General features: G+C 57.8%; 1 protein-coding gene across 5 annotated transcripts in view; it reads right to left on the bottom strand.

Annotated features, from left to right (window-relative positions):
• The window catches only part of BOP1 (BOP1 ribosomal biogenesis factor), a 97,360-nt gene that overhangs the window by 40,992 nt on the left and 36,699 nt on the right, over positions 1 to 19,669 (bottom strand). The window lies entirely within an intron of this gene.

Raw genomic sequence — 19,669 nt, 5'->3', positions numbered from 1 at the left:
TATCCAAAGGCGGCGGCACAGAGCAGGGCTGGGAATGTGGGGAGAGCTGGAGAGGGAGGAGGATTCCCAGGAAAAGGACGTCGGGTCCATGGGAAGAAAATCAGGGAATTGCTGAGCTTGGAAAAGTCCCCGGAGCCTCCCAAATCCACCCCCAGCCGTGTCCCCATCCCACACCCACAGGGATGGGAATTCCAGCTGGGAATGGCGGATCCTAATCCAGAATTCCAGCTGGGAATGGGGATCCCAGCCCAGAATTCCAGCTGGGAACGGGGGATCCCAGCCTGGAATTCCAGCTGGGAATGGGGGATCCCGACCCAGAATTCCAGCTGGGAATGGGGGATCCCAGCCCATGATTCCAGCTGGGAATGGGGGATCCCAGCCCGGAATTCCAGCTGGGAATGGGGATCCCAGCCCAGAATTCCAGCTGGGAATGGGGGATCCCGACCCAGAATTCCAGCTGGGAATGGGGGATCCCAGCCCAGAATTTGGGGGATCCCAGCCCAGAATTCCAGCTGGGAATGGGGGATCCCAGCCCAGAATTCCAGCCCTTTCCAGGGGAATATTTCCAAAAATCCCACCTCGATGCTGTTCCCTGCTGTTCCCAGCCTTCCCCAGCCCCGGCTGCTCCCCCCAGGCTCAGCAGGGAAAAGGCTCCAGATCCAGCCGGGAATTCCACGGGAATTGCAGCATTCCCTGACCCCACAGATCCCGAGGGGCTCCCGTCCCCCTTTCCCAGCTCCCGTCCCCTTTTCCCAGCTCCTGTCCCCTTTTCCCAGCTCCCGTCCCCCTTTCCCAGCTCCCCCATCCCAGCCCGGGATCATTCCCGGGACCGTTCCCGGCTCCATCCCTGCCCCCGCCGGGGCCTGGCCCGGGATTTTCCGGGACATTTTTGCTCCATGAAATCAGCGGAGGCTCCTGGATCCGCACGTCCCGGCCTTGGCTCCCGCGGGATTGGCCCCGGGCCCGCGGCTCCCTCCCGCTGCCAGCCCCGGCTCCCGGAATTCAGGAATTCAGGAATTCGGGCCCGGGGCCCACCAGGGCTCCGCAGCAGCAGCAGCAGCAGGGGAGGAATTTTGGGATCCGCGGAGGAATTTTGGGATCCGCGGCCATCCCGGGCTGGCTCCGGGGGCCGGGAGCTGCTCCCCATTTATTTCCCTGCGGGCCCAGCAGACCCAAACTGGGAAAGGGGAAGCTCCAAACTGGGAATTGTGGCCGGCCCGGAGGGGCCTGGGAGAGGATTCTGCCGCATTCCCAGCTCCCGGGGCAGATCCGGTGGGATTGACTCGGGAATCAGCCTCTGGAATGGCCCCATGGAGCTGCCCGGGGCCACCAGCCCTCCAGAGCCAGGAATTGCTGGGGCTGGAAAATCCCTGGGGATGGGAATTCCATCCTGTCCGTGTCCCCATCCCACATCCACAGGGATGGGAAATCCAGCTGGGAATGGGGATTCCATCCTGTCCGTGTCCCCATCCCACATCCACAGGCATGGGAAATCCTGGGAATGGGGATTCCATCCTGTCCCTGTCCCCATCCCACATCCACAGGCATGGGAAATCCTGGGAATGGGGATCCCATCCCAGCTGTGTCCCCATCCCACATCCACAGGTATGGGAAATGTTGGGAATGGGGATTCCATCCTGTCCCTGTCCCCATCCCATATCCACAGGGATGGGAAATGTTGGGAATGGGGATTCCATCCTGTCCGTGTCCCCATCCCACATCCACAGGGATGGGAATTCCAGCTGGGAATGGGGATTCCCACATCCACAGGGATGGGAAATGTTGGGAATGGGGATTCCACAAGGATGGGAATTCCAGCTGGGAATGGGGATTCCATCCCAGCTGTGTCCCCATCCCACATCCACAGGGATGGGAAATCCTGGGAATGGGGATGCCCACATCCACAGGGATGGGAAATGTTGGGAATGGGGATTCCAGCCCGGAAATCCAGCTGGGAATGGGGATTCCATCCTGGTCATGTCTCCATCCCACATCCACAGGCATGGGAATTCCAGCTGGGAATGGGGATTCCAGCCCAGAAATCCAGCTGGGAATGGGGATTCCAGCCTGGAATTCCTGGAGAAGCATTCCCAACAATCCCACTCCGGAGGGCTGTGGGGGTGCCAGGGGTGGGATACGGGGCCAGGTGTTCCTCAATCCCGTTGTGCCGGGAAGGTGACGCTGCCCCAGCTGCCAGAATTCCCAAAAATCCCTTCCACATTCCAGGAGAGACACAGAGGGGTTTGGGATGCAGGGACAGCACCCAGGGAATGGCTTCCCATGGAATACTGGGATTTTGGGATGGAATTCCCAGAGAATCCGGGGCTGCTGGGAGTTGTCCCTGCCCATGGAATGGGACAATCCCAAAATCCCACCCATCCCAAACCATTCCAGGATTCCCTGGACAAGTCCAGAATTGTCCCAGGCCAGGCTGGAGCATCCCGGGAGAGACGGAGCCGTCCCTGCCTATCCCTAAATCCTGAATGTCCCAAACCATTCCAGGATTCCATGGACACCCCTGGAAAATGGGACAATCCCTAAAATCCCTTCCATCCCAAACCATTCCAGGATTCCATGGACACCCCTGGAAAATGGGACAATCCCTAAAATCCCTTCCATCCCAAACCATTCCAGGATTCCATGGACACCTCTGGAAAATGGGACAATCCCTAAAATCCCTTCCAGCCAAAACCATTCCAGGGTTCACTGGACACCCCTGGAATTGTCCCAGGCCAGGCTGGAGCATCCCGGGATAGACGGAGCCATCCCTGCCTATCCCTAAATCCTGAACGTCCCAAACCATTCCAGGATTCCATGGACACCCCTGGAATTGTCCCAGGCCAGGCTGGACCATCCCGGGATAGCGGAGCCCTCACTGCCCATGGAATGGGACAATCCCGAAATCCCGTCCATCCCAAAGGTTCCAGGAGTCCCTTCCAGCTCCCATTCCCAATTCCTGACCATTCCCAGTGAATCCTAGTCCCCATTCCCAGTTCCTGACCATTCCCAGTGACTCCCAGCCTCCATTCCCAGTGAATCTCAGGCTCCATTCCCAATTCCTGGCCATTGCCGGTGACTCCCAGCCTCTGTTCCCAATTCCTGACCATTCCCAATGAATCCAAGCCTCCATTCCCAGTTCCTGATCATTCCCAGTGACTCCCAGCCCCCATTCCTAATTCCTGACTGTTCCCAGTGACTCCCAGGCCCCATTCCCAGTGAATCTCAGCCCCCATTCCTAGCCCCCATTCCCAGTGACTCCCAGCCCCCATTCCCAATTCCTGGCCATTCCTGGTGGCTCCCAGCCCCCATTCCCAATCCCAGCCCCCATTCCTGGTGGCTCCCAGTCCCCATTCCCAGTCCGTGGCCATTCCCAGTGACTCCCAGCCCCCATTCCCAGTGGCTCCCAGCCCCCATTCCCAATCCCAGCCCCCATTCCCAGTTCCTGATCATTCCCAGTAGCTCCCAGCCCCCATTCCCAGTTCCTGATCATTCCCAGTGGCTCCCAGCCCCCGTTCCCAGTTCCCAGCCCCCGTTCCCAATCCCAGCCCCCGTTCCCGGTGTCTCCCAGCCCCCATCCATCGCTCCTGCCGGCTCCCAGCCCCCAGCGTTCCCAGTCCCCGGCCATTCCCGGCCCCTGGAATGAGCTGCCAGGCTCCCACCTGATCCATCAGCAGCTGCTCCCGGCCATTCCCGGCCCGCACCTGCAATTCCTGCCGGGAACCACATGTGACCCCTCCTGTGATCCCTGATTTATTCCCTGCCAGCGCTCCCCCCCCTCCTCGCCCATGCCTACCAGCTGGGAATCGCATCCCAAAAAAATCCCCATCCCAAAAACCAAACCCCTGGGGCGCATCCCAGCCGACGCCGGCTGTGCCCCCGCTATTTTCCATTTTTCCATCCCATTTTTTCCGCTTTTCCCGTTTTTTTGGTGGTGTTATTTTCTGGTTTCCCCCCCCCCCCCCGGCGCCTGGCCCCCCTGCCCGCTCTCCAGGCGCTTCCCGAGGCCGCTCCAGGTGCGCTGGGAAGCGCCGGCCCCGCGCCGCCTCCCCCGTGTCCGTCTGCGGCGGGAGCAGGAAGCCAAAGCCGCCTCTGGAATTCTTCACTCGCTCCTCGTTGCCGGCTCCCGCGGGATGCCGGGGTCAGGCTCCCTCCGCCGCTTTCCCGGTTTTCCCTGGATGAGCTCGGGTTACAATGCCGGCTCTGTTCCCGCCCGGGCCCCCGGCGAGCCCTAATCCCGCTCCGCTGGCTCCCGGATTGATTGCGGGGATTTGGGATCGGTCCCGGCTCTTTCCTGAGCCTCCCCGGCTGCTCCGGGCCTCCGCAGAGAGGATTTGGCCCGGGGAAATGGTGGGGCAGGGGGGGGAAAAACGGGAATGGGGAGGCCGGGAAAGGATGGGGAACTGGAAATGGGATGGGGGGAACTGGGGGAAAAGGGATGTGGGGAAATGGGATACGAGATATGGGGAATGGGGAAATGGGATATGGGGAAATGGGGAATGGGATGTGGGGGTGTGGGGAAATGGGATGTGGGGAAATGGGATATGGGATATGGGATATGGGATGTGGGATATGGGATGTGGGGAAATGGGATATGGGGAATGGGGAAATGGGATATGGGGAATGGGATATGGGGATATGGGATATGGGGAATGGGATATGGGGAAATGGGATGTGGGGAAATGAGATATGGGAAAAGGGATATGGGGAAAGGGATGTGGGGAAATGGGATATGGGGAAATGGGATGTGGGGAAATGGGATATGGGATATGGGGAATGGGAAATGGGGAATGGGATGTGGGGAAATGGGATATGGGATGTGGGGAAATGGGATATGGGATGTGGAGAAATGGGATATGGGATATGGGATGTGGAGAAATGGGATATGGGGAAATGGGATGTGGGGAAATGGGATATGGGGAATGGGATATGGGATATGGAATATGGGGAAATGGGATATGGGATATGGGGGAATGGGATATGGGGAAATGGGATATGGGATATGGGGGAATGGGATATGGGATATGGGATGTGGGGAAATGGGATATGGGGAATGGGGAAATGGGATATGGGGAATGAGATGAGGGGAAATGAATGGGATATGGGGAAATGGGATATGGGGAATGGGACATGGGGAACAGGATATGGGGAATGGGATATGGGATATGGGGAAATGGGATGTGGGGTATGGGATGTGGGGAAATGGGATGTGGGCAACTGGGGAACTGGGATGTGGGGAAATGGGGAAAAAGGGATGGGCAAATGGAATGTGGAGGTGTGGGGAAATGGGATGTGGGGAAATGGGATGTGGGGAAATGGGATGGGGGGAACTGGGGGAAAAGGGACGGGCAAATGGGATGTGGGGAACTGGGGAACTGGGATGTGGGGAAATGGGATATGGGGAACAGGATGTGGGGACATGGGATGGGGGGAAATGGGATGTGGGGAAATGGGATGTGGGGAAATCCGATGTGGGGAAATGGGATATGGGGATATAGGATATGGGATATGGGAAAAGGGATATGGGAAATGGGATATGGGAAACGGGATATGGGGAATGGGACGTGGGGAAATGGGGTATGGGGAAATGGGGAATGGGATATGGGGATATAGGATATGGGGAATGGGATATGGGATATGGGATGTGGGGAAATGAATGGGATATGGGGAAATGGGATGTGGGGAAAGGGATATGGGGAATGGGATATGGGGAAATGGGATGTGGGGAAAAGGATGTGGGGATATAGGATATGGGGCCTGGGATATGGGAAAAGGGATGTGGGGAAACGGATGTGGGAAATGGGATGTGGGGAATGGGATGTGGGGAATGGGGAATGGGATATGGGGAACGGGATATGGGGGGGGAACAAGATATGGGGAATGGGATATGGGGAACTGGGATGTGGGGAAATGGGATATGGGGATATAGGATAATGGGGAACTGGGATATGGGGAATGGGGAATTGGGATGTGGGAAAATGGGAAAGGGATGTGTGGAAATGGGGAATGGGGAACTGGGAAATGGGGAAATGGATATGGGGAAAAGGGATGTGGGGAACTGGGAAATGGGATATGGGCTATGGGATGTGGGGAACTGGGAAATGGGATGTGGGAAAATGGGAAAGGGATGTGGGGAAATGGGGAATGGGGAAGTGGGGAATGGGCTGGGAATGTGCTGGGAATGGGAACCCAGGAGGCCGAGATCCCCTGGGATCAGCCCAGCCTGAGGGATGGAGGTTGGGAATGCTGCGTGCCCCGTGTGCCTCAGTTTCCCTCAGCTTCCCAGGGCTTTGGAGGGGGGGGGGGGGGTTCCCTTCCCAGGGAAGGATCCCAGAGCAGAGCAGGGACACGGAGGCTCCCGGAATTCCGGGATGGGCGGCGGGAGGGAGGCAGGGAAGGCTGGACCCGGATCATCCCAGCTCCGAGCACGGGATTGCCTGGACAGGGACAATCCCGGAATTCCGGGATGGGCGGCGGGAGGGAGGCAGGGAAGGCTGGACCCGGATCATCCCAGCTCCGAGCACAGGATTGCCTGGACAGGGACAATTCCCAGAGCGCTCCAGCCCGGCCTGGGGGATGCTCCCAGAGATCCCATGGAATCCCAGAGTGCCTCATTTGGGGTGATCCCATTCCCACGGGGCAGCCCCCGCTATGCCAGGATGTTCCAGGGATCCTGGGGCAGCCCCGGATCCTCTGGGAATCCCATCCCAAAATCCCAGTTTTCCATGGGAAGCCATTCCCTGTTTCCCACCCCGCATCCCAAACCCCTCTGCAGCTCTCCCAGAAATCCCCTGGAAAAGGCCCTGGAAGGGGCTCTGGGATCTCCTGGAATTCCCGGCTCCCCCTGCCCATTCCCAGCTTTCCCCTCATCCCAGGTGGAATTCCTGGCTCTCCCTGCCCATTCCCAGCTTTCCTCTCATCCCAAGGAGGTTCCAAATGGAATTCCCGGCTCCCCCTGCACATTCCCAGCTTTTCCTCCATCCCAAGAAGTTTCCAGGTGGAATTCCCGGCTCTCCCTGCACATTCCCAGCTTTCCCCTCCATCCCAAGGAGGTTCCAGCTGGAATTCCCAGCTCTTCCTGCCCATTCCCAACTTTTCCCCTCATCCCAGATGGAATTCCCAGCTCCCCCTGCCCATTCCCAGCTTTTCCTTCATCCCAGGTGGAATTCCCGGCTCTCCCTGCCCATTCCCAGCTTTTCCCCTCCATCCCGAGGAGGTTCCAGGTGGAATTCCCAGCTCCCCCTGCACATTCCCAGCTTTCCCCTCCATCCCAGATGGAATTCCCAGCTCCCCCTGCCCATTCCCAGCTTTCCTCTCATCCTGAGGAGGTTCCAGGTGGAATTCCCAGCTCTCCCTGCACATTCCCAGCTTTTCCCCTCCATCCCGGGTGGAATTCCCAGCTCCCAGCCCCAGAACTGCTGGGGTTCATGAGGGGGAACCGCTCTGGCTCCAGCCGGGAATTCCAGCCGGGAATTCCAGCCGGGAATTGCGGCCGGGGCTGTGATTAACGAGGGGCTCCTGGAAAAACGCTCCCAAATCCCAGCTGCTGCTGCAGCTTCTCCTGCACCTGGAGAAGCGGGAGAGACCCGGGACAGAACCCAGGACAGACCCGGGACAGAACCCGGGACAGAGCCGGGACAGAGCAGGGACAGAGCCGGGACAGAGCCAGGACAGAGCTGGGACAGAGCCGGGACAGAGCTGGGACAGAGCCGGGACAGAGCCGGGACAGAGCAGGGACAGACCCAGGACAGAGCTGGGACAGAGCCGGGACAGAGCCGGGACAGAGCCGGGACAGAGCTGGGACAGAGCCGGGACAGAGCTGGGACAGAGCCGGGACAGAGCCGGGACAGAGCAGGGACAGAGCTGGGACAGAGCTGGGACAGAGCCGGGACAGAGCAGGGACAGACCCAGGACAGAGCTGGGACAGAGCCGGGACAGAGCCGGGACAGAGCCGGGACAGAGCTGGGACAGAGCCGGGACAGAGCTGGGACAGAGCCGGGACAGAGCCGGGACAGAGCAGGGACAGACCCAGGACAGAGCTGGGACAGAGCCGGGACAGAGCCGGGACAGAGCCGGGACAGACCCAGGACAGAGCTGGGACAGAGCCGGGACAGAGCCGGGACAGAGCTGGGACAGAGCCGGGACAGAGCCGGGACAGAGCCGGGACAGAGCCGGGACAGAGCCGGGACAGACCCAGGACAGAGCCGGGACAGAGCTGGGACAGAGCAGGGACAGACCCAGGACAGAGCTGGGACAGAGCTGGGACAGACCCGGGACAGAGCAGGGACAGAGCCGGGACAGAGCCGGGACAGAGCCGGGACAGAGCCGGGACAGAGCTGGGACAGAGCCGGGACAGAGCAGGGACAGAGCCGGGACAGAGCCGGGACAGAGCCGGGACAGAGCAGGGACAGAGCCGGGACAGAGCCGGGACAGAGCCGGGACAGAGCTGGGACAGACCCGGGACAGAGCCGGGACAGAGCCGGGACAGAGCTGGGACAGAGCTGGGACAGAGCCGGGACAGAGCCGGGACAGAGCTGGGACAGAGCTGGGACAGAGCCGGGACAGAGCCGGGACAGAGCCGGGACAGAGCTGGGACAGAGCTGGGACAGAGCCGGGACAGAGCTGGGACAGAGCTGGGACAGAGCCGGGACAGAGCTGGGACAGAGCCGGGACAGAGCTGGGACAGAGCTGGGACAGAGCAGGGACAGAGCCGGGACAGAGCCGGGACAGAGCTGGGACAGAGCTGGGACAGAGCCGGGACAGAGCCGGGACAGAGCTGGGACAGAGCTGGGACAGAGCTGGGACAGAGCTGGGACAGAGCCGGGACAGACCCAGGACAGAGCTGGGACAGAGCCGGGACAGAGCCGGGACAGAGCAGGGACAGAGCAGGGACAGAGCCGGGACAGAGCCGGGACAGAGCTGGGACAGAGCAGGGACAGAGCCGGGACAGAGCTGGGACAGAGCCGGGACAGAGCTGGGACAGAGCTGGGACAGAGCTGGGACAGAGCCGGGACAGAGCTGGGACAGAGCCGGGACAGAGCCGGGACAGAGCCGGGACAGAGCCGGGACAGAGCCGGGACAGACCCAGGACAGAGCCGGGACAGAGCTGGGACAGAGCAGGGACAGACCCAGGACAGAGCTGGGACAGAGCTGGGACAGACCCGGGACAGAGCAGGGACAGAGCCGGGACAGAGCCGGGACAGAGCTGGGACAGAGCCGGGACAGAGCAGGGACAGAGCCGGGACAGAGCCGGGACAGAGCCGGGACAGAGCAGGGACAGAGCCGGGACAGAGCCGGGACAGAGCCGGGACAGAGCTGGGACAGACCCGGGACAGAGCCGGGACAGAGCCGGGACAGAGCTGGGACAGAGCTGGGACAGAGCCGGGACAGAGCCGGGACAGAGCTGGGACAGAGCTGGGACAGAGCCGGGACAGAGCCGGGACAGAGCCGGGACAGAGCTGGGACAGAGCTGGGACAGAGCCGGGACAGAGCTGGGACAGAGCCGGGACAGAGCTGGGACAGAGCAGGGACAGACCCAGGACAGAGCTGGGACAGAGCTGGGACAGACCCGGGACAGAGCAGGGACAGAGCCGGGACAGAGCCGGGACAGAGCTGGGACAGAGCCGGGACAGAGCAGGGACAGAGCCGGGACAGAGCCGGGACAGAGCCGGGACAGAGCAGGGACAGAGCCGGGACAGAGCCGGGACAGAGCCGGGACAGAGCTGGGACAGACCCGGGACAGAGCCGGGACAGAGCCGGGACAGAGCTGGGACAGAGCTGGGACAGAGCCGGGACAGAGCCGGGACAGAGCTGGGACAGAGCTGGGACAGAGCCGGGACAGAGCCGGGACAGAGCCGGGACAGAGCTGGGACAGAGCTGGGACAGAGCCGGGACAGAGCTGGGACAGAGCCGGGACAGAGCTGGGACAGAGCTGGGACAGAGCAGGGACAGAGCCGGGACAGAGCCGGGACAGAGCTGGGACAGAGCTGGGACAGAGCCGGGACAGAGCCGGGACAGAGCTGGGACAGAGCTGGGACAGAGCTGGGACAGAGCTGGGACAGAGCCGGGACAGACCCAGGACAGAGCTGGGACAGAGCCGGGACAGAGCCGGGACAGAGCAGGGACAGAGCAGGGACAGAGCCGGGACAGAGCCGGGACAGAGCTGGGACAGAGCAGGGACAGAGCCGGGACAGAGCTGGGACAGAGCCGGGACAGAGCAGGGACAGAGCCGGGACAGAGCTGGGACAGAGCTGGGACAGAGCCGGGACAGAGCCGGGACAGAGCCGGGACAGAGCTGGGACAGAGCCGGGACAGAGCCGGGACAGAGCTGGGACAGAGCCGGGACAGAGCTGGGACAGAGCTGGGACAGAGCCGGGACAGAGCCGGGACAGAGCAGGGACAGAGCTGGGACAGAGCCGGGACAGAGCTGGGACAGAGCTGGGACAGAGCCGGGACAGAGCCGGGACAGAGCAGGGACAGAGCTGGGACAGAGCCGGGACAGAGCTGGGACAGAGCTGGGACAGAGCTGGGACAGAGCCGGGACAGAGCTGGGACAGAGCTGGGACAGAGCCGGGACAGAGCCGGGACAGAGCAGGGACAGAGCCGGGACAGAGCCGGGACAGAGCTGGGACAGAGCTGGGACAGAGCCGGGACAGAGCCGGGACAGAGCAGGGACAGAGCTGGGACAGAGCCGGGACAGAGCTGGGACAGAGCCGGGACAGAGCTGGGACAGAGCCGGGACAGAGCTGGGACAGAGCTGGGACAGAGCCGGGACAGAGCAGGGACAGAGCAGGGACAGAGCTGGGACAGAGCCGGGACAGAGCAGGGACAGAGCCGGGACAGAGCTGGGACAGAGCCGGGACAGAGCCGGGACAGAGCCGGGACAGAGCCGGGACAGAGCTGGGACAGAGCTGGGACAGAGCCGGGACAGAGCTGGGACAGAGCCGGGACAGAGCAGGGACAGAGCTGGGACAGAGCTGGGACAGAGCTGGGACAGAGCCGGGACAGAGCTGGGACAGAGCTGGGACAGAGCTGGGACAGAGCTGGGACAGAGCCGGGACAGAGCCGGGACAGAGCAGGGACAGAGCTGGGACAGAGCCGGGACAGAGCTGGGACAGAGCTGGGACAGAGCCGGGACAGAGCCGGGACAGAGCAGGGACAGAGCAGGGACAGAGCCGGGACAGAGCAGGGACAGAGCAGGGACAGAGCCGGGACAGAGCAGGGACAGAGCCGGGACAGAGCTGGGACAGAGCCGGGACAGAGCTGGGACAGAGCCGGGACAGAGCTGGGACAGAGCTGGGACAGAGCCGGGACAGAGCTGGGACAGAGCTGGGACAGAGCCGGGACAGAGCCGGGACAGAGCAGGGACAGAGCTGGGACAGAGCCGGGACAGAGCTGGGACAGAGCTGGGACAGAGCCGGGACAGAGCAGGGACAGAGCTGGGACAGAGCCGGGACAGAGCCCAGGGAGCTCCCAGATCCCAGCGGGAAAAGCGGGAACGGCACCGAGCCCGGAGGGAGCCCGGAATCTGCTGGGAATTCCACCTGACCCCGGGAATTCCGGGTTTTCCCTGGGATACCCAAATTTCCCTGGGAATTCTTGTTTTTCCTGGGAATACCCCGGTTTTCTGGAAATACCCCATTTTCCTTGGAATACCCCATTTTTCTGGGAATACCCATTTTTCCAGGAATACCCCATTTTTCCAGGAATACCCCATTTTTCTGGGAATACCCCATTTTTCCTTGGAACACCCCATTTTTGCCAGGAACACCCCATTTTTTTGGAAACACCCATTTTTGCCAGGAGGCTGCTGTGCCTCAGAATGGAGTCTCAGTGATCCTGCTTGGAAAATCCTGGGATTCCCTCCCAGAACTGTGGGGTTTGGGATGAGATCCCATCCCAGGAGGGCTCTGGGTGCTCACCCCGAGGCTGAGGAATCACCACGGATTCCTGGGATAACACCTGCCATGGAAAAGCCTTCAAATTCCCCAAAAAACCTCAAAATTCCCGAAAAAACCCACCTCAAATTCCCCCAAAAATCCCACCTCAAATTCCCCAAAAAACCCTCAAAATTCCCCAAAAAACCCTCAAAATTCCCGAAAAAACACCTCAAATTCCCAAAAAACCCACCTCAAATTCCCTAAAATACCCTCAAAATTCCTGAAAAAACACCTCAAAATTCCCCAAAAACCCCTCAAAATTCCCAAAAAAACCCACCTCAAAATTCCCTAAAAAAACCCCTCAAATCCCCCAGAAAACCCTCAAAGCTCCCAACAAAACCCTCAAAATAGCTGAAAAAACACCCCAAATTCCCCAAAAAAACCCTCAAAATTCCCCAAAAAAAACCTCAAATTCCCCAAAAAACCTCAAAATTCCCAAAAAAAACACCTCAAATTCCCAAAAAAACCCACCTCAAATTCCCTCAAAATTCCCTAAAAAACCCTCAAAATTCCCAAAAAAAACCCTCAAATTTCCCCTAAAAATCACAAAATTCCCTAAAATACCCTCAAAATTCCTGAAAAAACACCTCAAAATTCCCAAAAAACCACCTCAAAATTCCCTAAAAAAACCCACCTCAAATTCCCTAAAATACCCTCAAAATTCCTGAAAAAACACCTCAAATTCCCTAAAAAAACCCACCTCAAATTTCCCCTAAAAATCACAAAATTACTGAAAAAAACCCTCAAAAGTCCCTAAAAACCACCTCAGCATTCCCTAAAAAACCACCTCAGAATTCCCAAAAAAAACCCTTAAAACTCTTGAAAGAAGACCTTAAAATTCCCTAAAAAAAATCACCTCAGAATTCCCTAAAAACCACCTCAAAATTCCCTAAAAAACCACCTCAAAATTCCCCCAAAAAACCTTCAGAATTCCCTAAAAAACCCTCAAAATTCCCTAAAAGAACAACTCAAAACTCCTAAAAAAAGACCTCAAAATTCCCTTAAAAACCCCTCAAAATTCCCTAAAAAACTACCTTAAAACCCCTGGAAAAAACCCCTCAAAATTCCCTAAAAAAACACCTCAGAGTTCCCTAAAAAACCCCTCAAAATTCCCAAAAAAAAAACACCTTAAAACTCTTGAAAGAAGACCTCAGAATTCCCTAAAAAACCCCTCAAAATTCCCTAAAAAAAACACCTCAGAGTTCTCTAAAAGAACAACTTAAAACTCCTGAAAAAAAGATCTCAAAAATTCCCTAAAAAACCACCTCAAAATTCCCTAAAAAATCCTTAAAATTCCCTAAAAAACCACCTCAAAATTCCCTAAAAAACCACCTCAAAATTCGCTAAAAGACCAACTCAAAATTCCCTAAAAAAACCCTCAAAATTCCCTAAAAAACCACCTCAGAATTCCAAAAAAACCCACCACCTTAAAACTCTTGAAAGAAGACCTCAGAATTCCCTAAAAATTCCCTAAAACTCTTGAAAGAAGACCTCAGCATTCCCTAAAAAACCACCTCTAAATTCCCTAAAAGAACAACTCAAAACTCCTAAAAAAAGACCTCAAAATTCCCTTTAAAAACCCCTCAAAATTCCCTAAAAAACTACCTTAAAACTCCTGGAAAAAGACCTCAAAATTCCCTAAAAAAAGACCTCAAAATTCCCTAAAAACCCCTCAATATTCCCTAAAAAAACACCTTAAAACTCCTGGAAAAAGACCTCAAAATTCCCTAAAAAATCCCTCAAAATTCCCGAAAAAAACCCCTCAAATTCCCTAAAAGAACAACTCAGAATTCCCTAAAAAACCACCCTAAAACTCTTGAAAGAAGACCTCAAAATTCCCTAAAAAATCCTCAAAAATCCCTAAAAACCCCTCAAAATTCCCTAAAAAAACCCCTCAATATTCCCTAAAAAAACACCTTAAAATTCCCTAAAAACCCCCTCAGAATTCCCTAAAATCCCCTCAGAATTCCCTAAACCCCCTCAAGCCCCCCTTGAAAACCCCACTCAAAATCCCCAAAACCACCCAAGGCCCAATCCCGGCTCCATCTCTTCGGGACTATCCCGGGATTAAATTCCCATTTTTATTTTTGATTTTTTATTTCTTTTCCCCCCAAACTCTTCCTCCCCCCCTCCAATCTTTCGGCTGCTTTTCCTGCCCATGGAAAATAAAAAAAAAAAAAACAAAAAAACCCAAAAAAGAAAAACTTTCCCGGTCCCAATCCAAGATTCCTGGCGTGCTCCTGGCTCGGGCAGGACCAATCCCAGCCCAGGCTCGGATCTGGCAAATCCATCCCTGAAACCCTTCCCTGAAATCCTCCCCTCAAACCCTTCCCTGAAACCCTTCCCTGAAATCCTTCCCTCAAATCCTCCCCTCACATCCTCCCCTCAAACCCTTCCCTCAAACCCTTCCCTCACATCCTCCCCTCAAACCCTCCCCTCAAACCCTTCCCTCAAATCCTTCCCTCAAATCCTCCCCTCACATCCTTCCCTCAAACCCTTCCCTCAAACCCTCCCCTCAAACCCTCCCCTCAAACCCTCAAACCCTTCCCTCAAACCCTCCCCTCAAACCCTTCCCTCTCATCCTCCCCTCAAACCCTTCCCTCAAACCCTTCCCTCACATCCTTCCCTCAAACCCTCCCCTCAAACCCTTCCCCTCAAACCCTCCCCTCAAACCCTTCCCCTCAAACCCTTCCCTCAAACCCTTCCCTCAAATCCATCCCTGAAACCCTTCCCTCAAACCCTCCCCTGAAACCCTTCCCTCAAACCCTCCCCTGAAACCCTCCCCTCAAACCCTCCCCTCAAACCCTTCCCTCACATCCTTCCCTCAAACCCTTCCCTCAAACCCTTCCCCTCAAACCCTCCCCTCAAACCCTTCCCCTCAAACCCTTCCCTCAAACCCTTCCTCAAACCCTTCCCTCAAATCCATCCCTGAAACCCTTCCCTCAAACCCTTCCCTCAAACCCTTCCCTCAAACCCTTCCCTCAAATCCTTCCCTCAAACCCTCCCCTCAAACCCTCCCCTCAAACCCTTCCCGTCCTGCTCCGACTTTTCCATTCCCGGCCCGGGACGGGGGGAGAGGAACAGGAACTGCTCCCTCTTCCCTTCTTTTCCTTGGAATTCTGCCCTTCCTGGGCTGCCAGGAACCTGCTGCTGCCTTGGGAGGGATCCCAGCATCCAAACCAGGAATTCCTGGCATCAGGGAGCGGCTGGGAATGCCAGCCCGGGCAGGAATTCCACCCCAAAATCCCGATTTTTCCATTGCAGCCATTCCCTGAATCCCATATCCCCCTTAGGCAGCCCCAGATTCTCTGGGAATTCCACCCCAAAATCCCGATTTTTCCATGGGAAGCCATTGCAGCCATTCCCTGAATCCCATATCCCCTTAGGCAGCCCTGGACTCTCTGGGAATTCCATCCCAAAATCCCGATTTTTCCATGGGAAGCCAATCCCTGAATCCCATATCCATCCCCCTTAGGCAGCCTCGGATTCTCTGGGAATTCCATCCCAAAATCCCAATTTTTCCATGGGAAGCCATTCCGTTTGCCATCCCAAACCCCGACCCCGCTTTTCCAACCCTGAATCCCTGATCCCCCTTAAGGCAGCCCCGGATTCTCAGGGAATTCCATCCCAAAATCCGAATTTTTCCATGGGAACCCATTGCAGTCATTCCCTGAACCACGACCCCACTTTTCCAACCCTGAATCCCATATCCCCCTTAAGGCAGCCCCGGATTCTCTGGGAATTCCACCCCAAAATCCCAATTTTTCCTTGGGAATTCTGGGATGAGAGGGGAAAATCCAGGGATAAGGGAGGTTGGAATGTGGGAATGTGGCTGGGGTGGGATTCCCTGGGAATTCCCTCCCGGAGGGGCAGATCCAGCCTCGGAATGCTGGGAACGGGGTGGGAATGGAGGGGATTTTAGGGATGATCCTGTTCCCGGGTGGGAATGGAGGGGATTTTAGGGATGATCCCGTTCCCTGCTATTCCAGGGACCCTGGGGCAGCCCCGGATTCTCTGGGAATCCCATCCCAAAATCCCACAGTTCCATGGGAAGCCATTCCCTGTTTCCCATCTCTACACCTGCATCCCAAACCCCTCTGCAGCTCTGCCAGAAAAACAAAACTCTGGAAAACACTGGGATGTCCTGGAATTCCCTGCTTTTCCCCCAACACTCTGGGATCTCCTGGAATTCCCTGCTTTTCCTCAAACACTCTGGGATCTCCTGGAATTCCCTGCTTTTCCCCAAACACTCTGGGATCTCCTGGAATTCCCTGCTTTTCCCCCAACACTCTGGGATCTCCTGGAATTCCCTGCTTTTCCTCAAACACTCTGGGATCTCCTGGAATTCCCTGCTTTTCCCCAAACACTCTGGGATCTCCTGGAATTCCCTGCTTTTCCCCCAGCTCCATTCCCCTAAGATTCTCTGGGAATCCCATCCCAACATCCCACTGTTCCATGGGAAGCCATTCCACGGGAAGCCATTCCCTGTTTCCCATCCCTACACCTGCATCCCAAACCCCTCTGCAGCTCTCCCAGAAAAAAAAACAAAACCCTGGAAAACACTGGGATCTCCTGGAATTCCCTGCTTTTCCCCCAGCTCCATTCAAAACCACCCTGGAAAACACTCCGGGATCTCCTGGAATTCCCTGCTTTTCCCCAAACACTCTGGGATCTCCTGGAATTCCCTGCTTTTCCCCAAACACTGGGATCTCCTGGCATTCCCTGCTTTTCCCCAAACACTCTGGGATCTCCTGGAATTCCCTGCTTTTCCCCCAACACTCTGGGATCTCCTGGAATTCCCTGCTTTTCCCGCAGCTCCGTTCCCAGGGGGAGTTTTCCAGGGCCAGGTCCCTGCTCCATCCTCTCCCAACCCAGACCCCGAGGATCCGCGGGCTCCGAGGGCTCCGGGGCCGCCCGGATCTGGGACCGGAGGCCCCCGCAGCCGCCGCCGCTTCCGGAGGAGCCGCCGGAATTCCAGAGTCCCCCTCTCTCCCGAGGGCCTCGGGAAGAGCCTCCCTCGCACTGCCGGAATTCCAGAGCCCCCCTTTCCCGAAATTCCAGACTCCCCCTTTCCCCAGGCCCTCGGGAAGAGCCTCCCTCTCTCCTGCTGCCGGAATTCCAGAGCCCCCTTTCCTGAAATTCCAGACCCCCCTTTCCTGAAATTCCAGATTCCCCCTTTCCCGAGGGCCCTCGGGAAGAGCGAGGCTCCCTCCTTCCCACTGCCGGAATTCCAGACCCCCCCTTTCCCGAAATTCCAGATTCCCCCTTTCCCCAGGTCCTCGGGAAGAGCCTCCCTCTCTCCTGCTGCCGGAATTCCAGAGCCCCCTTTCCTGAAATTCCAGACCCCCCTTTCCCAAAATTCCAGAGCCCCCTTTCCCGAAATTCCAGAGCCCCCCTTCCCCAGGCCTTCGGGAAGAGCCTCTCTCTCTCCTGCTGCCGGAATTCCAGAGCCCCCTTTCCTGAAATTCCAGACCCCCCTTTCCCGAAATTCCAGACCCCCCTTTCCCGAGGCCCTCGGGAAGAGCCTCCTTCCCAGTGCCCGAATTCCAGAGCCCCCCTTTCCCGAAATTCCAGATTCCCCCTTTCCCGAGGGCCCTCGGGAAGAGCGAGGCTCCCTCCTTCCCACTGCCGGAATTCCAGAGCCCCCTTTCCCAAAATTCCAGACCCCCCTTTCCCGAAATTCCAGAGCCCCCTTTCCCCAGGCCCTCGGGAAGAGCCTCCCTCTCTCCTGCTGCCGGAATTCCAGAGCCCCCTTTCCTGAAATTCCAGACCCCCCTTTCCCGAAATTCCAGATCCCCCCTTTCCCGAAATTCCAGAGCCCCCTTTCCCCAGGCCCTCGGGAAGAGCGAGGCTCCCTCTCTCCCACTGCCGGAATTCCAGAGCCCCCCCCCTTTCCCGAAATTCCAGAGCCCCCTTTCCCGAAATTCCAGAGCCCCCTTTCCCGAGGCCCTGGGGAAGAACGAGGCTCCCTCGCACTGCCGGAATTCCAGACCCCCCTTTCCCGAAATTCCAGAGCCCCCTTTCCCCAGGCCCTCGGGAAGAGCCTCCCTCCCTCCCTGGCTCCCTCCCTCGCGCTAAAGCGGCAGCGCCGCTGCTCCCGTGCGCTCCGAGCAGGCTCCGCTCGTTAAAAGTTATGGATGGAAAAGGGGAAAAAAGGAAAACCAAAAAAAAAAAAACCTGGGAAAAGCTCCGGCGGGAGCGGGGGGAGGGGAGGGTGAACAATGGGATAAGCGGGATAAGAACAGCCGGGATAACAACGGCCGGGATAACCGGGATAAGAACACCCGGGATAACAACAGGGATAACAACAGCCGGGATAACAACACCCGGGATAACCGGGATAAGAACCGGGATAGCAACAGGGATAGCAACAGCCGGGATAACAACACCCGGGATAGCAACACCCGGGATAGCAACAGCCGGGATAATAACCGGGATAACAGCTGGGGTAACAACACCTGGGATAAGAATACCCGGGATAACAACAGCCGGGATAACGACAGGGATAGCAATACCCGGGATAGCAACACCCGGGATAACAACAGGGATAACAACAGCCGGGGATAAGAACTGGGATAACAACAGCCGGGATAGCAGCCGGGATAAGAACCAGGATAAGAACCGGTATAACAACACCCGGGATAGCAGCCGGGATAACGACAGCCGGCATAACAACAGCCGGGATAACAACACCCGGGCTAACCACACCCGGGATAAGAACCGGGCTAAGAGCAGCCGGGCTAAGAGCAGCCGGGCTGGGTAACGGGAGCGGGAGGCGCGGCTGCCCCGGTTCCCGGCCGGGCTTTTCCCAGCTGGTTCCAATCCCGCACCCTCGCCCAGCTGGGGCCGCGATCAAAGGAGCCGCGCCCGGCGGCATCCGGGGCTGGAGCGGCCCCCGCGCCCGCGGGGCTGCACCTGCAGCCCTCACCCCGTGGGTCCACGGATCCGATCCTGCAGCCCACGGATCCATGGATTCATGGATTCATCCCTCACCCCACAGATCCGTCCCTCACCCCGTGGATCCACGGATCCGATCCTGCAGCCCACGGATCCATGGATCCATCCTGCAGCCCTCACCCCGTGGATCCATGGATTCATCCTGCAGCCCTCACCCCGCGGGTCCATGGATCCGATCCTGCAGCCCTCACCCCACGGGTCCGATCCTGCATCCCTCACCCCATGGATCCATGGATCCAATCCTGCAGCCCACGGATCCATGGATCCAATCCTGCAGCCGTCACCCCACGGATCCACGGATCCAATCCTTCAGCCCTCACCCCATGGATCCATGGATCCATCCTGCAGCCCACGGATCCATCCCTCACCCCACGGGTCCATGGATCCATAGATTCATCCTGCATCCCACAGATTCATCCCTCACCCCATGGATCCATGGATCCATCCCTCACCCCACGGGTTCATCCCTCACCCCACAGGCCCATGGATCCATGGGTCCATCCCTCATCCCTCACCCCACAGATCCATGGATGCATCCCTTACCCCACAGATCCATGGATTCATCCCACAGATCCATGGATCCACAGGTCCATCCCTCACCCCACAGATCCACGGGTCCATCCCTCACCCCACGGGTCCATCCCTGATCCCTCACCCCACAGCCATAGAGCCATCCCTCACCCCACAGGTCCATGGATCCATGGGTCCATCCCACACCCCACAGCCACAGATCCATGGATCCATCCCTCACCCCACGGGTCCATCCCTCACCCCAC

Source organism: Agelaius tricolor, unplaced genomic scaffold (assembly GCF_023055355.1).
Source record: "Agelaius tricolor isolate 1412-34295 unplaced genomic scaffold, bAgeTri1.0.p SCAF_121, whole genome shotgun sequence".
Lineage (NCBI taxonomy): Eukaryota > Metazoa > Chordata > Aves > Passeriformes > Icteridae > Agelaius > Agelaius tricolor.
This window is presented reverse-complemented; position numbering and strand designations above follow the sequence as displayed.